The sequence below is a fragment of the Haliaeetus leucocephalus genome, unplaced genomic scaffold (assembly GCF_000737465.1).
Source record: "Haliaeetus leucocephalus isolate CR32 unplaced genomic scaffold, Haliaeetus_leucocephalus-4.0 Scaffold656, whole genome shotgun sequence".
In the NCBI taxonomy this organism is placed as follows: domain Eukaryota; kingdom Metazoa; phylum Chordata; class Aves; order Accipitriformes; family Accipitridae; genus Haliaeetus; species Haliaeetus leucocephalus.
The window spans coordinates 5,473,456-5,492,095 of record NW_010973092.1 but is presented as its reverse complement, the minus strand read 5'-3'; the positions used below and the strand labels follow the sequence as shown (position 1 = coordinate 5,492,095).

Below are 18,640 nucleotides of genomic sequence, written 5' to 3'. Positions count from 1 at the left end.
AGCAGGGGTGGGTGTGAGTTGGCAAAAGCCTTGGTAAGTAGCTAAAGGGAAGCACGAGATCAAAATCTGGGGAAAAATGTGCTGTAAGCATGACCTTCCCGAAAGGAAAATTTGCCCTGAGAGGTTTCTCTGGAGAGAGTTTAGTCCCGGGGCTGGCTGGGGAGCTGATGGCCCCGTCTCCTGCCTGCTGCTATGTGTTGCGATGCTGCTACGGGTGCATTGACTGACTTGTTATCTCACTTGTTCCCCCACCACAGGGGCAGTCAGGACGCGATGGTTACCCGGTAACTCCGCTATTCCTTTTATTTTTATTCTCTTCTAATCTGCTCTCCGTGGTCCTCTCCATCTTTTCCATGACACTTGATTTTCTTTGCCTGTCTTGGTCTCTTTTTTTTTTTTTTTTATCCTGCTTCCCTCCCTTTTCATCAGTGATAGCTTTTGAGGGATTTAGCTGTAAAACACAGGAGCCTGTGCAGTATTCTCCATTAATGTTTATAGGGTGAAATACCTGAGCCCTTTCATGGTATTGTTCGTGCTCTTGCCTAAGAGTTCACTGGACTGCAAAGTCAGCGAAGGCTTTGGGGTTTGTCCCGCTCACAGCTGGCGGTGGCCAAATTTGGGGACATTGGTGGAAGAGCTTCAGGTGTTGAAAGAGGTCCTCATTCACCAAACTCCAAAAAATTTTTCCCTGGGGGCAGAGGTGTCCTGCCCAGCCTGTCGGCAAGGAGAGATTTTGCAGAGGCTTGGAGGAGGAGGGGTAATTTGGGAGTTGGTGCCCTTGCCGTGCCCATGGGCACCACTGAAATGTCGGTGTTAGAGGGAGGCGTCTTCTGGGGGAGAAATAACGCGGGTAACCTGGGGCTGTTAAAGGCTCTGAGCAGCTTTCTGCAGGAGGAGGGAGACCTTGTTCTGGCCAGATCCCAAACTGCAGCCTCCCGGCTGGTTCCCCTCATCCCCAGTAATGCACTCGGACGGCCGCGGTGCTCCGGCTCCCAGGGGCGCGATGGCTCGTCGGGGAGCGACTCCCGTGTTATGCGCTCATTGTGATGGGTTGGTAAAAATCGCTGTCTAGATCCTCCGTGTTCACAGCACGTTTCCAGCTCTGTTCGTGCTTTTTTTAATGAGTGCAGCAAGTCCTGCACTGCCTGATGCTCTGGAAGGGTCTTCCTGGCTATTTGCCCTGCTGTTCCATTTATGAGGTAAAGAAAAGTACTTAGCCTTCTCTTTCCTGTGGTTGATGCCTTTTTTTTTTTCTTTCCCTTCCTTTCTTTTCCTTCCTTTCTTTTCCTTCCTTTCTTTTCCTTCCTCCAAAGGACTGTGTTAGGAAAACTCACTCCTTGTCTCTGCCACCTCATGCCCTGGCCCAGTTCCCCCTGAACACCCATAAACCACAGAAACTTCTATTGAGTTTTCTGTGTGTGATGGACTTGGAAGCTCAAGGGAAGGAGGATCAGAAGGGAAAGAGAGAGACGATTTCAGTTTTCTTTCCCCCTGGACCCCTGTGAGCCTTCCTGGGGGAAGACAGCAGCGTTTCTTTCCCCAGCAGCACCGGCCCCAGAAGGGGAGCGGTGCGAGAGGGGGTTAATTTTGCAGAACGAATCTGCACTGCTGTTGCATCCCTAACACGAAAGCACTCAGGGCTCCACCAATTTCAAAAAATTTAGTGTGAGGGAAGGGTGGGGAAGTCTATGAGCAAACGGGGCTGCTGATTTGGGAGGGCAGGAGGGCTGGGGTGGGCGCAGAGCGGTGGTTTGCCTCCCTCAGGCGGTACCTGCCCGGCCCCAGAGGTTATACAAATGTACAAGTGGTTTGTTGGAAATGAAGAGTTTAATTGATTAGAAATTAAGATGGGAGAGTTTGCTCTAATTGGGCTGTTTAATGGCAGTTTTAGGGTGGCTTTCTGTTCTTGGGGGATGTGGGTAACCGCCTCTGGATTAGCAGTGCCCATGGCAGGTTTCCCCCCCTTCTCTGTGTCAGTCATATTCTGGCAAAGCTTGTGCCTGTGGTTTGGTTGCAGAGCTCTGAAAACCAGAAGCGCTGGGGGGAAATAGTGATTTTTCCCTAGGACGGAGCATCACCCCCAGCCTGTCCGGGTGGGCAGCCCATCCCAGCTCCTGGTGAGGGATTTTGGTGCTGCTTCAGCTCTCCTGGATGGTGCCGGGGCCTGGCAGTGACCTCCAGCCCTGCTGCCATATCTGCACCAGGAAAATGGTGTTAATGTTGCCGAGAGGTTTTCCCTCCTCTCTCCTTCCCTCCAGGACCTGCAGTCCAGGCGAGCTGTGCGGCTGGTCTTATTCCTGACTTTGTAAAACTGGCTGAGCCAAACCTAGCAAACGCTGAATTACTGCATCCACATGGCTGTGGCTATGGTAATTAGCTTTATCTAATAAGGAGGTGACGATAATTGCATTTCCTAAGCAATACGTATACCTGAAGAAGGAGGAAACTAAACATAAAACAGCCTTGAGAGTCTTACTCAGCAGAAGCATATGGACAGGCTTTATTACATCCAGTTGTGTAGTCAAATCAATTTAATTATTCAGTTCCCTTCAGGGTGATCAAACAAACTCCGAGCTGGTTCAGGAGGTGGATGTGGTGCAAATGCAGAAGTAGCAAGTGGATATTAAATGGTGTTTGGTGTCAGAGATAGGTGTGGTGACACGTGCATCCCTTGGCTAGCAGTGCCTTGAGTTTATTTGTGAGCTGCTGGTGTATAACCGACCTGCAAGCAATGGAAGCTTTAAAGGGATGAAGTGAACCAGAGCTCTGGAGACAGGGTCCAAAGAGAAAACAGCTTTTGTAAGATGCTTTCAATATTTTGATAGTTAACATCTTAAGGGGAGGGGTTTGTGCCCTGCAATAAAACTTTACAGCAGAAACAGTTTCTTCTTTATGAAGTTCTATAGGTTCATTATTATTAGTTTTTAAACCCTGGAGAGGATTTAGTTTCTATTTTTAGACCTATGGTACAGCCTACTAACATTACCATAACAGCAATGAAGAATGTCGGGTTCTGTTGCTTTTCTGGTCTTGTTTGACTTGGTTTTGACATCCCATTGAACGTGGATCGCAGCATATAACTCAGCCTGAATTTCAACGTAGGTTCCTATGGGCTAAGGGCTGCATGGGTCTGTCTTCTCTTCTCTTTCCCTGGTAACTTTTGAACCTTGCCCATTTCAGCCAAATTTGACAGCAGGACAAAGACTGTGCAGATGATTAGTTTAAAGTGGACTTTTGATATCAGGGGCAGATTAAGGAAAAAAGAGCCTTTTTGATATCTGTGGTAAGGCACGAACTTGTGCTGCTGTACACGTGCCTTTGCAGTATCAGCTGCTTCAGATGTTGCCTGAAGATTGTCTTTTCTGAGACTTTCTGTTTCTTTTTTAATTGCAGTGCTGGGGAGGCTTTTAAAACTTTTTTTGAGCGCCCGGCCAATAATCTAATCCATTTTGGGGTTTTTCTGACAGGTGGGGAAAGCTGATGTCGGAAGGGTGAAACTTGGGCTGCCAGATTTGTAACTGCACTTGACAAATAACAAAATTGCGACATAAAAACTGCTCTGCAGGTAATCCAGTTACACACAGGGGAAATTGCATTCAGCCTGGGTCGGGCAGAGATGGCTCCCACGGGCTCACCCAGACCCCGGTGACTGATTAACATGGCAGAAGCTCACGACTCGCCGTGCTTCTCGCTTCAGCTGCTGCGAGAACCAGCTCTTGGGGGGAAGAAGGGTCTCAGAGCCAATTTAAGAGCCGTTATATTGAATATCATTCAGGTTCTGCGGGGACTTGAATGTGGGTCGTCCGTGTGTGTGCTCTGTGGAGAGCTGAGGGCAGAGAAAGGTGGAAGATCTATTTAGTGTCCAAAATACCTGCAATTTTTTCATTTTTTTCCTCCTCTTGGCTGCGTAATTTGCCCATAGTAATGGTGTTAGAGTGATCATCATAAGCTCCTGAGTTTCGAGGGGCAAATCTGCTTAATCTGAGAGCCTGCCTTGCACCTCCCGAGCTTGCAAGAACGCAAATGAAGGCAGCGGGGAGGCTTTTACTCTTTTGGATGCCAAAATGCTAATCTTGGAAAGTCCTTTTTGGAGAAAATTACCTAAAACAACTTCTGGGGGGGGAAGCAGAGCGCTTTACCCCAAAGGTGGAGGAGAACTAGCAGGTTGCTTTTCTCATCTGATGTCTGCGTGGTCCTTCTTGCTGGACACCGCGATGTTCCTCTGGCTCTTTGTGCTGGTGGTGGTGGCTGGAGTAACACGTCGGTGTGTGGCGGATGGTGTCCTGGGGTGAACTGGCAGCATTGGTGACTGAAAACTACAGAATAAATGATTCCTTTATACAGAAACCCCAGAATAATTGATAATTACAGATTGATTACAAGGCTCCATTGATTTATTAGTGATGCAGCGGTCTCTAAGGAAAAAAACAGTGATAAAAAAATGCTGCAAAACGAGCCGTTCAGGAGAGAAAAAACATCAGTTTTCTAGATGAGGTCCTGAGCAACCTGCTCTACCTTTGGTTAGCCCTGCCTGGTGGTACGGCTGTGTCTGCAAGTCCCCTGCTGGGGGACCTGCCCGGTGGCTGTGGGTATGGTGGTGGAGTCCCGGTTGTCCTCGCCCCGGGCTTTGCAGGGGTCCAAGTGTGTGCTGAGGGTCTCCCTGCTGCCGTGGAGGGTGTTCCTGCCGCCGCTGGTTTAACTGCATCGTTTTGCTCCGGTGCTTCCCGTCGCCAGCTCTTCTGAAGAGACGACAGCAGCCTTTAGATCGGATGGACGAGGAAAATTTGGGCGACACCTTTTCCAAAAGCCCACCCGGCCCATCCCCAAACTGAAGCACGGCCCTGAAGTTTGAGCTCGGGTTTGCGCAAGGGCGCTCTGGAGCAGAGGAAAAGCAGATGTGCGGCCGCCGTGATGATGGAAATGTGTTTCTCGTTGGGCAGACCCAGGCGCTGGGACCGGGATCCCCTGGGACTTGTCCCGAGCCGTGCTTTCTGAAGCAAGGAGCATCCGCGCTGCCGAGCGGTTCCCCTCGACTTGATGTGCTGTCAGTGCGTCAGCGTGTCGGGGGGCATTTGCCCTCGTAAAGCTGGGAGGGGAGCGGAGGGATTGGCTGTGCGGAGGGCTGATGCAGTGGGGCTTTCGGCTGCTTACGTTAGCAGGGCGGGCAGCTGCATCTGGGCAGGAGGAAAAAAAGAGAAAATGAGGAGCAGATGGAAGAGCTGGACTGCAAGTAGGCTTTGCAGCTGACCTTTCAGTGCAGGCGGATCTTCCCGTTATGTAGCTGTTTAATGGAGTCGAAAAACGTACAGAGGGGAGAAGCAATGGTTGGGTGATGCTTTTTGGCCCCATCCCTTCCCCTGCCCCATGCGGGTATGGTTTTATACTTGCCTTCAAACTACTCAGCTGTCCTCCTGCACGATATTTCTCTTTTCCAATGAGATGCTGCCTTTGTGGTTCATCAGAACCCATTCCCTTCCCTCTTCCCGTCTACTGGAGAGGCCTCTTGAAGCCAAAGTCTCTGTTTCTCGAGAGTTTCATCTGTCTCTGCTACTTGTCCCTCCCTAAAATTAGTCTCTGCTACGCTGCTACGTGACATCCCGAATGGAGGGTTGTCACTTCAAGTGGGAAGAAACCAAAAGAATTAAGTTGATTAATGAGGGGAATTACTTCATGTGCATGTCTTCATTAATAAAAAGCAGAGCAGGGAAGAGGCTTTCAGAAAAAAAAAGTATGATATGAAACAGAGTTGTCTCCTATGTTATACATTTTCCTTAGAATATTAGCATCTATTTTTAGTTGAGCAGTGTTATTAATTTTGTTTCTCTAGTGTATAATGTTTGCCTTCTGAATTTTGTAAGTCACTCATGTGTTGCCTGAAAGAGCCCAAGAATCCTCCTGCCTGTCACTCTTAATGGTGGGAACTCTTTAGGAAGGCACGGAGAAAAGGGCTTCAAGTTCTGTCTGCTTAGAAGTAATGCAGCTTGTTACTCAAAATAATTCAATATTGAGTAGTAGCATCCTCTTCTAATGACAGGTAACTACACCAATATAATCAAATAACGGACTTAGGGCAAAGGAGAGACACAACAGAGGCATTGCTCAATGCTGGCACACCTTCTGGGGAATAATTGCTCAGTCAAAATTGAAATATTCTTGTACAGGCCGTTCTCAGGTATTTGAAGTCCACCTCACACTAAGATGCTGTTGGAGCCAAGCAGCTCAGCATCTCCAGAAACTTTATTTTGGGAGCCATGTACAGTGAGCTAATGTCTTCCTTTTGCTACAGAGTTGTAAATCCAGAGTTATCCACTGAAGTCAACTGTAATGCCTGTAGCCGGAAATCAGCTTGTAAGGATGATAAACTCTGTTTTTAATTAATTTTCAAGACATAAAGTGAAGCCAAATGTTTTTTCTGAGCTGATGTCTGGGAGAGGAGTTGGAGGAGCACATGCAGAAGGGAAGTTGGTTCCTTGACTTGCATGACTCCAGTGCAGTGGAGTAGCGTGATGGGGACTTTGGTGGCAGCTCTAGACCTTGGCCATAACCAATGGAGTTTGGGGTTTTCTCCCCTCAGCAATTAAGAATTTCAATTAGTGTAGATAACTTAGCAAGGGAAAGTCTGTGCAAGTTGTTTGTGTGTTGACCCATAAATGTATTATGAATACAGACAGGCTGACGTGTGGGGAATGAGGAACACGTGCCCAAGCCGGTTCCTGGTGGCAGTTCCTCCGTCCCGTTGTGGTCCCTCAGAGTTTACCAGAAAGCTCCAAGACATGCACTTAGCCAGGCATTTTGGAAATGGCAACACCAGAAAACCAGATGTGACGTTAATAATAAACTGTTTTTTTCAGGAGAACTGTAAAAGTAACTTGGAATTGGACTGCCTGGTGACTCGATGAGTTGCCTGTATCTATGCAATTATCTCCAAGTCCTGCTTGGGCACGCTCAGGGTGCAGCCGGAGAGGGTCACAGGAGGAGTCGTGCAGAGCTCAAGATTGCTCCGTGCCCAAACCAGAGCAACAGGCAGTGGTTTAACTCTTCAGGAGGGCTGCCAGAAATCCCATGTTGAGATATGGGAGACCACGCTATGTGGCCAGACCTGATGGGCTGTAGGGAAGAGCGTGTGGATCTCAGACTTTTCCTGTTTTTTTCACAGTGGGTGGGTGCTTTCCAGACCCTGGGTGGTAGCTCATGCGCGGACACGGAGCGTCTGTACATTGCGTGGGTGTTTTGGTTGGTTGTGCACGCACAGAATTAAAAAATTTCATATTTAATATCTGGCATCTCTAGACAGATATTTTCAAATACTGCATCATGTGATTGGTGTCCATCCCCAAAATGAAGGCTTCTGTTGGTAAGCTGGCTATTTAGTTTTCTTAGCGAGGTTCATCAAGATCATAGCTGTAATTTAGGGTTTGGTCCTGTGTTTGTTCTTCTGAATATCTTTACTCATAAATATTCAGAATTCAAGGAGTGTGAATTCTCCTGTGAATGAAGTCATTTGCACGCATACTTCTCCCAGTAAGAGCCCAAAAGACACAAGTAACAAATATTCATTTTACAAGGCAAACTTTGGAGTTCTAGTCTTTTTCATTTTATTTTAATATCAGTTTTGTGGCCAATTCACGTAATTATTTGCCTAGAGGGGAAAATCGCTTTATGCAAGGAAAGCAGATCCAGCGTATTTTCCTGCTACATCCGTTTACTGGCTCTCTGATGTGGAGACAACAATGACTTTGTAAAGACCAGCTCTTTGTGGCAGCAGCTTATTTTTCTTTTGATTTAGAGGTAATTCTTCCATAGGGAAAATAAGAAGTTGTCTCATATCTCACCCAGCAGAGGAATTGCAGATGCATTTGTTGATCTTCTGCACTCCCCATGTTTCTGGCCGGGGAGAGGAGAGGGCCTGGTGAAGTTGCCGACAGCAATAGCAAGGAGAACTTTTCTGCCCAAATTGCACAAACAGATTTCTGATATGGGGCATGCACGGCTTTTCAGGTGATGACTTGGACCCAGCTTGGCCACCTTATCCTGAGCTGGCTCGTGCAGGGGGAGGCTTAGGGATATGCATGGTGGAAAAGGTCCTTCACCACCCGATGCCTGGTTGAAGCAGGGATTTGGTTTCTGGCTTCTCGTGCTGATTTTCCTCTGGTTTCCCCGCTTCAAGTGCGGGTGCAGCTGGTGGATCTATGTCTCTGTTTCCAGTGCATTTGGGCACAGCCATGTGGTACTGAGGCTTGGCTTGTAGGCAGAGGAAAACTGAGAAAAAACAATAAGTTTGCTCATTAACCACAAGAGAGGTAAACCAAACAGCAGCTGTCAACTAGGGGTGGCGCTGGTGGGGGAAGAATATAAAACAGCAAGTGGCTGAAGTGTTTGCTTCAAGTGTCAATATTCTTCCAAAACAATTGCTTGCCGACTTCAAAATTGCATTCCCACCACAGAGGCTATCTCCTCTCTCATAGTTGGACATTTAAAAAAAAAAAATTCTGAAACCCAATTGAAAACCAAATGCATGAAACAAGCAGTTGCACAGAACACGTGGAACTCATTTAAGCCTCAGAAATTTGGGGGAAGTCAGGGGAACTCTTTCTTCCATAAAACCACTTTGTTGTTTTGGAAGAAAACTGGTGCAATGTGATGCACAGATGAGTGAGCTGTTGCTTCTGAAATGATGCTAAGCAGCAGATAAGCTGATCTGACCCGCTGGGGTGCTCCTTGCAGAGAGCTGCTGGCCCAGGAGCCGAGGCAGTTGGCCGCGGTGGCTCCTTCCCTTCCCTTTGCATCAGGAGGAGCGAACGAACCGGCTCTGCGGTGGCATTTCTTTGCATTTTATCCGAGTAACCTTGCTCACAAACCCAAGCGGTGTCCCACACAGCTCCAGCGCAGCGCTCGCTTTCCTCCCCTTTGGACTGGTCAGCATTAGATTTGCTTCCAGGTTTTTTTTCTTGAGCATCTTTGAGAAGACATCCAGTAAAACAAGGAGGGAGCTCTGCAAACGGATGGAAGAAGGCAGATCTTGCGTTTAAGGAAAAGGAGAAAAGGTGCCTTATCTCCACAACGAAGCCCTGATGGAGGTGATTGGCATGTCTGGGAATCATAGAATAGAATCATAGAATCATTTAGGTTGGAAAAGACCTTCAAGATCATTGAGTCCAACCATTAACCATGCCCACTAAAGAGAGCTGGGAACCAAAGTGCTCCGGGGAGCCCACGCTGGTGATGCAAAGGAGGAGCTGAACAGTGGGCAGGTCCTGGCGCTGCCCCAGAAACATTCTCAAGATAGGGTTTGGGTGGGTTTTGGGGTTTTTTTCCCTGGGATTTTTTTTGTTTAGTTTTTGTTTCCCAAGGATTTCAGAAACCCTTGCAAGTGTTCGTGCCCTGTAGAAGGGAGCTGGGCTCTCGTTGCAGGGGTTGGCTGTGCGCGGCTGCTGGATGCCCGGCGTGGACCAGCCCAGCCTCCGAGGTGGCTGCTCTCTTGCAGAGCCCCGCAGTCTGGTTTGCATTATGGGTGAAGTTTTTAGCAAATTACTGCTCCTTTCTGCTCTGTTTCCATCAAAGAATGGGCAGAGGCCGCCCAGCAGTCTGAGGACAGATTTTTTTTTTTTTTTTTTAGACTAGAGCACAGATTTGTGGGGTTTTTTTGGTTAGTTTGTTAACACACACTTGCCTCTTATCAGGCTGCTGCTCTGCATCGTTTGCCTGACATCTCTATTGGGGGATTTACTGCTGTCAGTTTGGACCGTGGGATGCCGTTTCCCCCCAAAAGAAATGTTTCAGAGGAGCCTTTGTGGCTTTGGTGACGCTGAGCCCCACCAGATTCTGTGGACAATGCCTGGGCTGTGCTCAGGTGGCCTTTTTGGAAAGAAATTTAGCAGAGGTGCGAGAGCTGCTACAGCCTGGGGGGGATTTGCAGGCAAGGGGACTTGGGTCACCCCACTGCCTGGAGCAGCCCCATCGGGATTCCCCCCAAGACTGGGGTCGGATGTTACATGCAGCATTGTGGTTTGCAGGGAGATGGATTTTGGGGAACCCCTAATTGCCTTCCCCGGTAAAATGAAATAGGGTTTTCTCGCTGAACCTGGCTCTGACACCATACAGGACAGCAGCAACAAATGGAATAGAGGAGGGAGAGAACCAAACCAGAAGATGGTTTCCCATTAAACTCTCAAAAACCTTAATGGCAGTGAATCTTCCCCCCAAAACTTGTACACCGAGCTGTCTCCAGACATGGGGTAATACACACATATAGGCAGAAGTGGCCGTGCCTGGGTTTCGGAATCCTCTTTCTTCTTGTGCTACACCACGAGCAGGGTTTGGTCTATCGAGGGAAGCCAAATGAAAACGCTGTGCAACACCTTCTGTTACACAAGTGTCTCCTGCTGTGCTTTATATCCAGAGCTGTCCCAAAGGGGAGCTGCCACTGGTAATAGTAATTTCTCTTACCTGCTGCCCTCATGATAAATAGACTAATGAAGCCTGACATTTAAAGTAGCTTTTGATCCAGGAATACAACTTAATGGCTAAATAAATACCCATGTCTGGCTTGTCTTTCACTTCTATGACATCTTGCCACCGCCTTGGAGAAGATTATAAATCAGCTGATGCTTGCGTGCAGAAAGCCGTGGTCCCAGTGCCTGGCTGTCAGCCGGGGTAGGATGCAGGTGCCATCAAGGCTGATTTGGGGGGGGGCAGCAGCCCCTGGACTACCTGCCACGATGGCCTGGGGGGGGACCTGCCCTGCGGGAGGTACTTATGTTTGCAAAAAGGTATGAGCTAAATTACCAGGGTTGGATGTATTTAAAGCTTAACTCGTGCAAAACTGGGACCGCAGGGAATGCCTTGTGTAAATGGTTTCCTTGTTAAATCTGGCAACAGGGTGTTTATCAGGACTTGTTTTAGTGCTTTGCTCTTTTTAGTGATTTTGAAAATAAGAAAAAAAGATCTTTTATTGATTTACCTAGAAAATATGTTTAAAAGACCTGTATGCCTTGCGGGGCAGCTGAGCTAGTGAAGTTTCCCTCTTTTCAATTATTCTTTGCTTCTGTTTTTAAAGCAAATATACTGATGCATGGCATGATAAGTGTAAATTATTTTCAAAGTTAAAACAATTAGTCTTACAAACATTAAAAAAATAATCATGCCTCATCAATATCGCTGTTTTGTGCTTGTAAGAGAACTGTAGAAGCTATATGATTTTTTTTAAAACGATGGAAAAAACCCTATCACCTAGTAATGAAAAAGTAGGCTTTGGGGTTTTATGCAGATATGGACCAAAGGGGAATTTGTGTTGGACAGTACTGAAGTAGCTTTTTTCAAACAAAGAAACAGAGAAAACTGTTAGCAAAGGATTGTTCATAATCATGTTCATGCTGAAAAAAAATTGCTTATTTATGTTTTTAAGTGCAGGGCTGTTCCCCTGTGAAGCAATCCCATCCCATTCCAGTGAGACCATCCACGCTATATATAATTAAACATGAAGCTATCGTGATTTTAACGATCTTAATGCTTAAATACAACAGCTTCTGGTAGGAACGTTTCCAATGCTGTGTCATGCCACAGGCTGACGTGATTTCAGGGTCTCACACCGGGGACCCCAGAGGTCGGGGCAGATGCAGGAGAAACGTCCCACCAAGGATTTGTCTTCTGGGCTCAGAGCCATTGCAGTCGGTGTGCGGGCAGGATAATTCCTTGTATCACCAAATTCATACGTGAAGTCTACCTCTTCACAGATATTTAAATGCTGTTATTTGGAAGGGTAAATTATTACTGTAACAGAGGTGGTATTGGATGGAGTAGAAACCTCTTTTTTTATAAGGGCTTCTGCACTGAGGACTTTTAGGGAGGGAGGAGGGGGTAGCAGTAATTGGGGATGAGGAAGAGGTGACATCCCAGAGCATGTCTCTTGTACTCGATTCATTTGCAGTTAGCGCCAGTGGTTCTCAGCTGCTATTTAGGGGACTCACATTTCATTTCTCAGTCCCTCTTCTCTCCTTTTCCTTCAGCTGGGAAGTTCGGGGGAGCCACAGCAACCTGGCTGCCATTCTCCACTTTCCTTGTGACGGGTCTGGCAGGGCATGCTTGGCCACAGCTTTCGCCAGAGCTTTCTTCTCATACAAAAATGTGCTGAGGAACCACATCGCCAGCAGACACTGTCCCGCTTGCAAAGATTTACAGCGTAGCCTATAGGAAAGGATGGTTCCTGCTCCCTGGATGCACTGCAAACCATGCTGCCTAATGACCCAGGGCCCTTTGCAGGGATACTAAAATATTGTCGTACTCTTTTGTTCTGACACTTTCCTCCTTCTCAAATGTAAGATTTTACCATTTTTTGAAACCACAGAGACAGAGATTGAAGGCAGCCCTTTGAATTTGTTAAAATTTGACTGCAGGGTTCCTTCTGACCCCTGTGCTAATTTTTAGCAGAGCAGGAAACATTAAAAATAACTATGAGAGAAGATTTCCCAACTCCAAAGGATTGTCCTCTTAATAATATCTGGCTTTGTTTTCACTAGATATTTTCCCCCCTTAAAATTCCTGTAACGCTGCTAGAGCAAGTACATCCCTGCCAGCAGCAGTAATGGCACTGGAGGAGGAAGGCAGAAGGCCAGTTAGCCAGGCTGGCACCTAGGCTTGCTCTGAGCAGGGGTAAGGAATGTATGGGGAAAATGCTTGTTATTTATTGGAAGAGCTTTTGCACATGAATCAGAGCTCATAAGCTCCATGTCTTCCCTTTTTGGTGAACTCAAAACTGTTCCCAAGCCTTCAGCTGATCTCGGCATTGGGTGAACCTCATTTTTGCAATGAGAGGTGATATTTGGTGCTGTATCTCAAGACTTCTGAGCTTCTACTGTGAAACAAAACAAAAAAATTGGAATTTGTTTTAAAACATATCTGATGTAGCCCCTTCCTCTGAAATTGAAATGTTGCATGGACAAACCAAGGCATGCAGCAAGAGCGCATGACACAGTAACGAGCTCTGCTCAAGCCCCAACATCTAATCTGACATGTGTCTGCATTCTCAGCGTCATTGTATCAAATATATATCATTAAATAATATATCATTAATGTATACCACAAAATATATATTATTATATGAATAATGTCCTCACCCGGGTGATGGCAGTGGGGGATGCACCAAGGTTTGGGTCGTTACGCCCGCAGGAACACCATGTGCTTACGTTACTGTTTGTGAGGGGTGAAAGCAAGGCAAGAATTGCAATTATCGCTCACCCCTGCTCCGTGTCACTAGCTCTCCCCTCTAACCCAGCTCCTCCCAGCCTGGCAACCTGAGGGCTCCAGCCAGATGTTGCGGATATATATTTTCTTTATCAAACTGACTGCAACATTTCCTCTTTTCTCTTCAAACATGAAAGATGCCTCGCAGAGCTGCATTGGCCCGGCACCGAATGCAGCTGATCCTTACTGGTGTGTGGTCAGAAAATGAGTTCTGAGTTGATTATCAGCTAGGAGTGAGCTCTGACATCCACGGAATGATGTTGGCTGGGACAACATCAGTGTCGTCTTCCTTGAAGCACCCAGGATCGATGGGTTTTGTCCTGCTTGGCCGGTGCAGCGATGGTTTTGGCCAGAGCCATGTTTCAGGGGAATTTGGTCAAGTTTTCTCTCTACCTTGTCTTAAAGCATCAGGTTTGTCCTAGGCAGAAAATTCGTCCCGTCTTGATGTACTGAATATGTAATTATGTAAAGTGCGATCACTGTGTGTGTGATTTGGAGCAAAAGGCTTGTAACTGAGAGTGGGCAAAGGCATAAGTGAAATTTTTCCCTGGGCAAAAAGCACAGCATGAAGCTACTGTTGCTTTCTCTTAATTAGGCCCTGTAATGGGGTGCCCAGAAAACTCACCTTTTTCTTATACTTTGTGCTGGTCGTTTAAGTGGAAGTGATTTTTGTCTCCCCAAAATGAAAACTTCTATAGAGATGGTTTTTGACTGGAGGAATAAGTGGTTACTTCTTGTTTTCCTGTTCCTTGGTTATCAAATAAACTAAAGATTGCTTCATCTTTAATTAAATGACATGGAGCAGAATTCAAATAAGACAATAACGATCTCAACACATGGGTGCTCCTCAAAGTTGCAGGCAATCAAGTAAGCAAGCCCAGATTTCAGATGCTCTCTCCTACTTCACACGTGCAGTCCTCTGGCTGCTCTCGGAAACCTGGCCTTTGCTCACGCAGACGTTTGGCTGGGCAGGTAAAGCGGAGTCAATTAAATTTCCACTTCAGACTAACAAAACATTTAAAAGTCTGAGTTAGTCTTGTCCACTCAGTGGCACAGCTGGCTGAGAGCCCCTTTGAAAGCCCGGCAGATATTGTTTCTCTCATGCATTAAATGTTTTCCCTCAAACAAACATCCTTTGAATAGGCTATTGTTTTTCCTTCTGGATGTCCCTTTGTGGATTGATACAAGAATAGCTAAAAGCTGCTGAATTGGTATTGTAAATTTAAAAAAAAAAAAAAAATTTTGGGACTTCTACTCCTTTGAGAAGTTGAATGTGCTGCAAGTTCTCTGCTTGGGTCCTGCATTTTGTCCTCTAGAGGTCAGTGAGTTGCATCAAGAGCTTCAGGTGAATCGCCTCAATCAATCATAGTTTCAGGAAAGAAGCTCCATGCACCCCATGCCTTTCCCAGGTGTTATAACGCAAGGAATTGAGGTGAGATAAAGTATGGAGGGAGTGTTAGGGGAAGGAAGTAGTAGTTTGGTTGTGACCTTGTAAGCCTTTGCATTAATGGACGCAACTGCATTCGTTTATATTTTTCGTTACTGCTATGTAGCAGTTGTGTACTGGTAGTTCCTTATGAGAAACAATACACATCATGTGAACAATATAACCTATGTTTGGTCACTTCAGAAATCTCGTGTGTAAAGACAACCTCATTTATTTTTGGTTGAACATCTCTTGTACAGCTCCCTTAGTCTTTATAATGCAGGTACCGATGCCCTGCCCAAGATTCAGCCGCCTGGATTTACCTCTTTTTCCTAACAGAGCTGTGTTCTTTCATATTCTAAGCCCCATCACCATAGCCACTCCAGACCGATTTATTCCTTATCGATGGCCGGAGCTGTGAGCTGGAAGGATGCTATTTTCAATGCAGCCCTTAGGTTTCTCTTACACACCTTTCTCTTTTTTGCTCAATTTCACCATCCTAGATTTAAGCTGAACTAAAAAAGGTTCACCATAACCAGGTCCCTAAGAAATACAGAAAACTCTGATGCTTTATCATTGCGCTATACCGTAGTCCAAACTACGTTTGCTTCGGTGGGTCCTCCCGGTTTACAGGGCTGCAATGCAAGAAGATGTTTCAGCCCAGCATGTCTGTAGAAGGAGCCAGGAGGATGCGCGTGTGGCCGTGTTGGGCAGATGTAGGAGGGAGCGGGTGCTGATCCCAAGGCACCGTTCTGCAAGTAGCCCTTGAATTTGCAGCAGTAAGCGACAAGAGCAAGGCCAGGTTGCCGCAGGGACGCAATGCCCGCCGTTCGGCACAGCCCACGGCTCGCTCCGGAGCAGATCCTTGCCCAGCAAAGCATGTGAGCGCGTGTCGGAAATCTGGGAATGAATCAGGTGTCCGAGGGCTTTGCTGACTCGCGACCGTCGTGCCGTGTCTCTTCAGGAATGGTTTGTAGGGCTGAGCCTTCTTTGGGTTTAAATGAGGAAAGGTTTTAATTTCTGGGGCGGTAGGTCATGGATTGGTGGAAATGCTGTTTTGGGATTTACTGAAACTGTTGGGTTTTGAATGGCTTCTCTTCATCCCCAAGTGCCTGTGTGCCAGCTCCAGCTGACAGCGGGGGCAGCTTTGGCTTTGTCCATGGGCCTTGGAGCATCTGTGCCTCCTCTCCCCACGCGCATCCTTTCTCAAAAGCAAGGTTTCCTAGGGCCCAATATGTTCAGCAGCTTCTTGTTATTTAAGGGCTGCATCCCAGAAACAATGGGGAAATAACCATTTATCATGTCAATTTACCATGCGCTCCTGCAGCAACCCTAGAAAGGGGAGACCTGGGGAAGAACTGGGGTGACCAAGTGTTCGGTCCTGCAGATACAAGCGTGTTTCCAGCTTTGTATCGCTGCAGATGAATAAATCACTTGGGTATCAGCCCACAGGGCAGATGCACCCTTCCTTCCTCTGCAGCAAAGACACTCCTTCCCATCAGTGAGATTTACCATTATGGGCTGAGGGCGATGGCTGATTCCCACATCGTGGGTAAAATGGTAGAGTTTCAGCAAGTCCTTTTGCCAAAACAAATGGTTCAGATCCGAGGTTGATGTCAATGACTCCTGGGATCTGTTCAGTTTAACCAAATCAGGCATGTTTTACTGCTGCTTTTTTAGTCTTTAAAAACCTCAGGGAGTCCCAAGCGCTGTGCCAGAGCAGTGTCACCTTATCCCTGTCGCTAATCCTGTCGCTTCCTTTCACGCTCCTTCATACTCTGCAAATCGTTTGACGCCTCTTACTGTACTTCTGTGAAACCTTCCTGCTGGATTGCATGGATGAAGGATTAGGTATATAAGTAACATAGCCAAAGATTGTACTGTATGTAAGTAGAGCCTCTTTCAGAGCATGACTGATATTGCTATGTTTGTAAATTGATTATTTTATTATTTCTTTTTTAATAATACTGTCTTTTCCTTCCCTTTTCAGGGGCCTCTTGGTTTGGATGGCAAACCAGTAAGTAGCACCGAGTACCAAACATAACACGTCTTTATTCACGCTGCTCTGTAATAGATGGGCAGCATCTCAACTATTACTCATTTATTACTACATATATAACTGTTCAGGAGACAAAATTGTATTTAGAAAAAAATATTCTGTGGTCTGTAACACATGGAAGTTTAAATTGTGAGCCAGGGCTGGCCAGCACAGCCCGAGGTGAGCTTTCTCCACCTGTCAGCTCATCTCGGCTGCTTCTCCCCTTCATGTGCCAGCTCAGCTAGCGGAGACGTTGCAGATGGGCAGCAGGCCAAATTTGGGAAACAAACTTCAGTAGCAACTTGGAAGAAACAAAGTCAGTAATCTTGGTTGTGTGCTCCTGGTACTACAAATGGGTATCATAAAAATAATTGTTCCCAAACTGGGTTCATTTGCCTCCAAAGGAGCTCAGGTGGGAAGTGCTTGAGAGTGCCCGGTGTCTATGCAATATTTGGTGGAACAGCCTGGACTTCATTTTATCAGCCGTTTTCTTGACTTCATTTTTACTCAGAAGCCTTTTGGATAGTCAGGTGCTCCAGCCTTTTCTTACTTATTTTACAGAAACACAGACTTTTTTATTTTTTTATGCTAGCTGAACACTAGCCAGCTCTGAGTCCTTTGACTGGATGGTTGCTGCAGGAGGTTGCAGCTCAGTATTTTGTGGCCAAATCCCACTCTATTCCACCACGTTCACTAGAAGGCAGCATTTGAAATCTTTCCAAGCTTTGGTCCTAAACCATCTGTGATTTTCAAAGTGGGCAGAAATCTTTCAGTCTTTGCAGTTGAAAAGTTACTCCAGACGCTTATTTTTAGCCAGTTGGGGAGCATTTTGTTATAGCTGTACATTGCTGCGGTTGGTTTTTATCCTACCCCTGAAGATGACAAATGTGAATGAAAAGAAAACTAGAAATAAAGCATTAGAAAAGAAAAAAGGCAGGCCAGCTCACACCGCTGTGCTCAGGGCTTGGCTTTGAATTAGCAGAACCCCCTGATGGAAGAGCAGCGTGGATGCGAATGGCTGCAAGTCGTGCCAGTGCACCAGGCAGGAGCGAGACCTCTGAGTGGGAGGCAGGGAAAATCTGGACGAAAAAGCAAACTTATCAAATGGCCAAACTCCAACCAGACTGTTTGTGATCTCTTCCACGACAGCAAGGGGCCAGCAGCGTTGCTTAGAGCCAAATTAACAGCAGGAGGGATGCTGCGTGGGGATGCAGATGCTGCTGCTGTCAGCTACTGCATCCCACCGGGTCCCGCTTCGGCAAACACTGTGAATTGGGCTGAACCCTGAGATTCGGCATTTTTCTGTGCTGGATGGAGGATGCAGAGCAGGCACATCAAAGCGTGGCTCTGTGGCTTCTCTTTGGGGCTGCAGCGTGTCTCTGCCTGCCCGTCTTACGGGGAGAGCTGCTTAGAGGGGAAGATGACTTATGTCTTCAGCAAACAGGCCAAAGAAAGCAGCCCATCCTCCTTGTTTATTTCAAACAGATGTATAATTGTTGTAATGATATGCTGAGCATGTGTTTTTCTAGAAGTGATTTAATACTTCAAGAAATCTCTTGCATCTATTTCGAGTCACGTGTTTGCGAGCGGCTGTCGCGGTCCCTGCCGGGCCCCGGTCCTTCTCCCGTCCTCCGTCCTGGCAAGAGAAGGCAGGACCTCACTGGGGCTTTCTAGTAGCGTGCAGCTCATGTGAAGCAGTGTATAAATTGAAATAATAGCATGTATAACTTAAAATAATAGCGAACGTGGCTCAGGTTTGTGAATTGATGAACGTAGTCTCCTTGGTTTTGATGTTGTGTGCATTGATGATTCTGCTGTTTCTTAACTCGGATCCTTCTTGCGTATTTCCAGGGACCTCCAGGACCAAAAGGGGAAAAGGTAAAGACTGCATTAACACGTGGCTTTTGGGGAAGCAGCTGTATATCCTCCTTCTGCTG

At 46.7% G+C, this 18,640-nt stretch overlaps 1 protein-coding gene across 1 annotated transcript in view; it reads left to right on the top strand.

Moving 5' to 3' along the window:
* The first annotated feature begins 263 nt into the window (after positions 1 to 263).
* The window catches only part of COL23A1 (collagen, type XXIII, alpha 1), a 45,606-nt gene continuing 27,229 nt past the window's right edge, over positions 264 to 18,640 (top strand). Inside the window, exons 1-3 of the mRNA XM_010578889.1 lie at positions 264 to 284; positions 16,656 to 16,682; positions 18,555 to 18,581. The gene's annotated coding sequence lies outside the window, so the exon portion shown is untranslated. The remainder of the gene's footprint in view (positions 285 to 16,655; positions 16,683 to 18,554; positions 18,582 to 18,640) is intronic.